General features: G+C 32.4%; 1 protein-coding gene across 6 annotated transcripts in view; it reads left to right on the top strand.

Moving 5' to 3' along the window:
* Positions 1-7,516, top strand: part of LOC102806671 (uncharacterized) — a 44,666-nt gene that overhangs the window by 11,597 nt on the left and 25,553 nt on the right. The gene's annotated exons all lie outside the window — the stretch shown is intronic.

Below are 7,516 nucleotides of genomic sequence, written 5' to 3'. Positions count from 1 at the left end.
AGTGTCATGAACTCATCAGATTGTAGTCTAAACACATGTTGTATGAAAGACGTAATGTGAGATGTATGTGTGTACTACTCTGACTACTGCAGCCAGCCCAAACATCTCTGATCACTGTATCCAATGTATATAAATAATGTTCTTACACTTATAAATTTGTGTAGATGAATCTCGGATGTTACGGTGAATAAGATATCTGAACTTTCCATTCCACCCTAATTTTCTTGCTTTGTGTAACCTGAATTTAATATGTTTAATCTTACTGGTGTTATTTTCACCTTTTGTTTGTGACTGATTTGCCAAGTGCATGTCAGATTACACATTTTTTAATGCATCTGACCTCCAAGGAAGGTCGTTTGAAAGTTGAGACTGCTTGTACATGGAAACTACAATAGTCTGTTTTGTTGTATATTCCATGGAAGATGTCCCAATTCTGTGTATAAATGAGAAGTGTCAGTCAATTTAAATTAATGAATATTTAAGAGAGTAGGCTTTAATGAGTTGCTTGTAATTAAAATTGTTAATACAAAAAATGTAGTCTGAGGGAAAACAATTTTTTCTAGTACAGTACATTAATTAGTATTACATTAAAATTGTAATTAAATAATTATGTGTCTGACTCTTGAAATTGTCAATAATTACAAATGCCATAATTAAATTAAGGGAGATTATTTATATTTTTTGTTTGTTTCACCTGTTCATGCAAGTAACCCAGTCAACAAAACAGTTCAGGTTTCACTCCACAATTACATTGTTAATTGTCAAGAGGCAAGTTGTAGATATTTTTTCTCAAAAAAAAATTGATCAAGTCCTGAAGGCAATAAGAAATTATTAGTATATGTGGTACATGGTGCAGAATTAGCACAAAACCTGACTACATTACATGTATTGAGACAATGTCCCTGAAATTGTCTTTTTAATGCAGAAATTCCTAAAAAATTTGTTTTTTTTATTTTGCCTGTGACACATCTTGTAACTCCGATTAAATAGAGCAGAATTCATTTTTCACCTTGTTCTACCAAGAATTGTTTTACTTATAAACTACCGGATGGCTATACATGTACATGCATTATAATATCATAATTTATTGACAGTAAAAGGGAATTCATGCCAATTACGGAATCTCTATTTCTGGACTCTACAGTTGTTATTGGAATAGGTCATGACCTATATTTGTATGGTCAGAGGTGACATCTTTAGATTGAATCCAGTTGGGTGAAACTTTGTATAGAGTTTTTTTTTTAAATAGTGTATTAGTCATAGGGGTAGACCAATACTGGTTTGTTAAAAGGAAGTGGACTTGTTTGACTATGTCACATGTCAGTGTAACCTTAATTACCATGTCTTGTTGTTTAACATACCAGTACTGTATTTGCTCTATTCATCTAGTATGTAGAAGCACACATAAACTTGAATTGCATTCTAAATCATTAAAATAATGTATTTTGACCATAGATGCATCTGTCATTTGCACACACATGTAACAACACATATTTAATCATCGGGTAAATATCATTAACATGAGAAAACTTATAAAATTTACTAGTTCAGTCACAAAACAATATTGAGCTGATTTTTAATCACAATTTTTTGTCAGGTCGAGATAAAATAGTGTAATATTTTTACTTTTATCTAAATTGCTGTCTGATTTTTTTTTTCCTGATGCAACATCCACCATGCCAACTTAGTGGACTTACCTCACTTGCTTTATGTGACCTATTAACCCTGTTCTCAATTGTAGCTAATAATGATGAGTAATCTATTGGATTTGCCATTTGATAACAAAATGAACCATTCTAATTGCATGTATTGACAAGACTACAAGAGACACCCTGTCTATTTGACCATGACCATGACTGTCATGTTTGACATGTGTTCCCTGTTGTCGTTGTCAACACTGTGCAATTGATGCCAATGTCAGGTGCTTGCTCTTAATAGTTAATTGTAAATGTGTTTTTTTTTCTATATCTGTTTGTATGATATAAAGAAAGTTAGTATGTGGAGTAATGTACATGTTGTACCTCAGGGGCATTCGCTGTGACTTCACTATGACTTCCTGTCTAACTGATTCCAGTGAAACTTTAACTGTCAGTTTCAAATTTCATGCTTCTCCTGGAACTGGTGAAGTTTTACAAGGTTATCTCTCATAGCAGTTACAGCATTTACTTAACCAGTATCAATTCTAAGCCTTCAGGGCAAAATTTAGGATGAGTGTTGATATCATAAAATAGAATACTGTAAAATACTCTATTTTAGCTGAAATTAATTTTCACTGAGTGTTTTGTATGGAATTTTAATACTTTCACTTATTTTTGACAAATTGAATGTAAAATATAAGAAAAAAGGTTTATTTGCTGGATTTTATTTTCACTGAATCAATCCTTCAGCAAAAATATCAAAAATTTATTCCAAGCGAAAATAAAATAAAGTATTTTACAGTAAATTTTTTTTGTATTTCATTTTAGTGTCTAACCGATGACTTTCATTTGTCTCGTATTGATTTCCTGGCTGTTCAGTTATTATTTTAGAACCATGTATTTATTTTTAAGTATTTATTTATCGGTATTAAAACCACTCCTTCAAACAAATATTCAAATCTTTCTCTATAGTTTGTATTATTTTGGCGAGGCTATAACACTCAAGATTTTGTTGACTGTATCGCAGAAATCAATTGTATTTTGTAAAACCAGTATATTAGTTTTGTACAGACTACACTATAATATGGGCTAAGATTAAAGCTAAACAAATATGTTTGCATATTGGCTAGACCCATTGTGTTCACCCCCCCCCCCCCCCGCTTAAAAGGGGTGTTATTTAGTTATCTGACGCATATACACATGTACCGAATGTAACTTAGTAATATAGTAATAACCTGTGAAAAAAGGAATCTCATGAATTTATGTTACCTCAACTTGGAAACGGTATGATTTTAGTATGTATATAGGTTATCTATTTTAAGTTTCTGCACTTTAAAAAGGGATATGATTTCACAAAAATAAGTATGTGTTTATAGGCTTTTTTGAAAAGCTATACTACCATTGCATCAGTACCAGGTCTGATGTGGAATAACCCCCCCCCCCAGTTCATTCGTATTAGAGGGACCTTTTTAGCTCCGCTGTCGACTTTGTCGAGCGGAGCTTATCATATGAGTGATTGTCCGTCGTCCGTGTCAATGTTTTACTTTTTAGCTCCGCTGTCGACTTTGTCGAGCGGAGCTTATCATATGAGTGATTGTCCGGCGTCGTCCGTGTCAATGTTTTACTTTTTCGACTTCTTCTTGAAAACTACAAGCCTGAATGCTTTGATACTTGGTGTATATGTACGTTGGGTAGACCTCTCTCAGATTTGTTCCTTTCATGATCATATCTTCAATTCTCTAATTTTGGTGAATATTTTTTGTAATTTTTGGTAAAAAGTGATATTTTCGACTTCTTGTAAAAAACCGCAAGTCCAATTGCTTTGATATTACATATATAGGTACTACATGTGTATCTCTCTCAGATTTGTTCATTTTGTAATGATATCTTCAATTCTCTAATTTTGGTGAATATTTTTGTAATTTTTGGTAAAAAGTGATATTTTCGACTTCTTGTAAAAAACCGCAAGTCCAATTGCTTTGATATTACATATATAGGTACTACATGTGTATCTCTCTCAGATTTGTTCATTTTGTAATGATATCTTCAATTCTCTAATTTTGGTGAATATTTTTGTAATTTTTGGTAAAAAGTGATATTTTCGACTTCTTGTTAAAAACGAAAAGTCCAATTGCTTTGATATTACATATATAGATACTACATATGGACCACTCTCAAATTTGTTCATTTCATGATGATATCTTCAATTCTCTAATTTTGATGAATATTTTTGTCATTTTTGGTAAAAAGTGATATTTTCTTCTTGTTAAAAACCACAATCATTTATGGTTAAAAATTATATTTTTGAATTCTTGTTGAAAACAGCAAGTCCCATTGCATTGATACTATGCATATTGTTCATTTTATAATGATATCTTCTGTTCTTTAATTGAAATGTGTATTGCCAACAGCGGAGCTATCTCAGCCGAGAGGCTGCTTGTTTAATATGGACTTAATACTAATTCCTTTCCTCAGTATTTCTGTATTCATATTTCATCTCAGTGGCCATCTAGCCTGAGCTAACTGTCAGATTTACCTCATATCTGTACTAGCTATAATTGTCATTCATGCTAATGAGCTGTGCATGAAGAAAACTATTGAGTAAATTGATGTATTCTGTGATCACATATTTTAATTCATAATAGAGAGTATGTTCATTGATATAATAACAATATAATTCTATGGTTACTACATCTTGCTTTGATTGTCATTTGACTATCGGTTACAAACACATGCTCTCACTCTAATTAAGAAATTTTGAACGATATGCAAAATAGAGTACATTGTTCCTCCCATGGAGGTAACCTCCATGTTCCTACTAGGGTACTGTGTTAAAAAAGCTGTGGTTTTTGCAGTTACTGTATTTGCTTTATTAGAAGAACAACTCTTTTATTGCGTGCTAGATCATTAAAATATGACTTATTTCAGTAACTCCTAGTTACGCGGCTGCCAGTTATGTAGGCTCTACAAATAGAATAAATATTGCATGCCCATTATAATAAAGAGACACCCCCCCCCCCGTGTGCTTTTGGGGGGGGTACATTTCTACAGTTATGAATATTGCTATATGATGAACGTAAGCAATGTACATGTTGTATTGAACAGATTGTGTCTATTGAAGAGTTTGTGTTTGAAAAGTGGACAGAGCAGACAGTCTGTAGTTTGCTAGTAAAATTTCAAACACCGAAAGGTGATCAAAATGGTGTACCAATAGATGTCTTTTACATTCAGAATTATAGAACTGCCATCACGGCTGCCACTTTTAAAATTCCTTATTGATATTATGGACAGAACACCTTGTGCTGTAGGATATGTGATTAAACCTGCATGCAGCTCGTTATACAATGACATCGCTAGGATATAAGCTATAAGTTCCTCATCAATATACATGCATAGCACATCTTATGCCGTAGGCTTTGTGTGAACTATTTGAATCAGTGCCCCTACCCTCTAGGCATAATGTTAATGATACTTGGTAGACTGTGTTCTCATAAATACAGGATTGTAAGTACTTCCAGATGACTTGTTGTGTTATCCTTCCTATTAATACAGCTTCAATTACAATTTATATGCATAAGCATTCACAAAGTAACATGATTTGATGTGTATCTGTTGCATGCTGGGAACCTATCTTTGCCATCACAGCTGATTAAGCAGTATTGATCAATTAATTGATAAATCTGATTCTCAAGTAAAAGTCACAGGTTAAGTTTGTTTTAGATAATGGAAAACAGTACTATGACTGGAACCTTTCTCGGTAATCAGATTTGTTCATTTTCTTACATAAGTTTTACAATTCTTTAATTTAAAGTGAATATTTTTGTAATTTTGGTACAAAGTGATATTTTCAACTTTTTGAAAACTGCAAGTCTGATTGCTTAATACTGATCGGCATAAAGGCTGCTTGTTGTGTAATTTTTTTTTTAATCTAATGTCAGGCTAATGTCTTGAATATTGTTCAGTCTCTGTACTGAGCATTACGTACTCTGATTAATTATTCGTGAAATCAAACATTTTCAAAATTTTAATAACGTAGCGTCATAAATGACAACGGTAATCATTACGTAATCTGATTAATCGTAAAGTCAAACCTCTTCAAATCATGAATAATGTAGCATGACAAATAACAACGCATAATCATTATGTAACCTCATTAATTATTCGTAAAGTCAAACCTCAAATCTTGAATAGCGTAGCGTCACAAATGACGTCAGTAATCATTACATAATCATATTAATAATTCGTGAAGTCATTTGATGTGAATAAATAAATATATAGAACTGTTGTGGCTTTTAATTAATGTAGCAAGGAATATATGGCTATTATGTCTGTTATATTTTTAGTAACATCTTGTTATTATGTAGAATGCTAGTGATTATAAAAACAGAAAAATTTTCCATGCCAAGGACTGCAAAACTATTAATTTATTGTACATGGCTGGTCATGACCTTTTGAATAATTAAGATTCTGATCCTGTCCTATAAATATGAAATGAATTCATTTTCCATGCAGTGGACTTGAAATGAATGCGTCCGTATATTAGTGTTTTGAAAATTCCTTGAGGAATGGTTGTGGCTGTTACACTTTTGGGATAGGATTTTTCCTGTAACTTTGTGCAATATTATTCTTCGTGATTGACAGTGTCAAATTCTGAAGAAGAAACTTGAGATACGGTACCTGAACTAATTTCAACCACAGTTGTAACATATTTTGCTCATTTTTTTAATGTGGAATGGCTACCAAATTTTAAAGCTATGAAAAAAAAAACCATTAAGTCATTGTTTATGAGTTTGGATTTATTTTTATTTATTTGTTCTTTTTCTTTTATCTCATATGAATTATTCAACAGAATAAAGAATTTGTAGTACTTATAAAATTTTCATGTTTTTTACGAGTCGCCCACTTTGATCCTTGAATATGAAATTGACAGGGGTGTACTGATGTGCTGAAATAAACAATATATCAGTGCATTATACCTTGAGAGTAGTTCGATTTTCATAATCTTGAAAGTATTAAACTCATTGGGTACCTGAGGAGAAGATAAGGGATTACATCGTCATGGCAACCAAGATCATATAGTGATTCAGGAAAAGAGTAATTATTACTTGGTTATCCAAGCGTTAAACGTACTGTACTTGCTCGTGTCCATCTGTGAACATCTTCAAGTGAAATGTTCGGATGTCGGGATATTTTGCTGATTGTTATAGTGGTGTTTGGTACTGTTTGATAATGATTTAAATAGATGGAATTGTACTCGGCGGCTAATGTCCCACATCATTTTGTGATTTGGAATCTTTTCTGAGAGCCACTGGTTTGATGTTTTTAAGAAGAAATACTGATCACGCAATGTGTGTTGTTGAGGATTTACTCATTGACAATGAAGAATGGCAGCAACTCTGGCAAGAACAGTGGATACAGTTATTTGATGGTAATACTGTAAATTGCTTAATTTCATGAGACAAATTTTTGTTATGTAGTAGTGAAAAGTTGTGTAGTAGACTGTCAGTAACTTTTGTAAAATTTGGTTTTCATGAATGCCATGAATTCCTGAATTTGCAAACATTTCTAGCTGTGAAAATTATGTGGTTTGCGGTACGTGTATGCTGTACAGTGTCAGTTTCTGCACCAGATTTGCCACCTCCCCAAGTAGTTTAGATTTGATTTAGGAGAACCTTTTCCTAATCCTGAAATAAACATATTTCTTGAGACCTCGCATCTTAAGTTTTTTATACGCCCTTTCATAACATAAACCTGTATAGTTTTTCCATGTTTTTTCAAAAATGTTGGAAATTTGATCTAAAACAACAATGAAATTATGCAAAATGTTGACAGAAAGTAATGTGGCATTCCTCAGGTTAAGGTCTCAATGAATTTTTCAC

This window comes from Saccoglossus kowalevskii, chromosome 4 (assembly GCF_978046115.1).
Source record: "Saccoglossus kowalevskii chromosome 4, keSacKowa6.1, whole genome shotgun sequence".
NCBI lineage: Eukaryota > Metazoa > Hemichordata > Enteropneusta > Harrimaniidae > Saccoglossus > Saccoglossus kowalevskii.
This window is presented reverse-complemented; position numbering and strand designations above follow the sequence as displayed.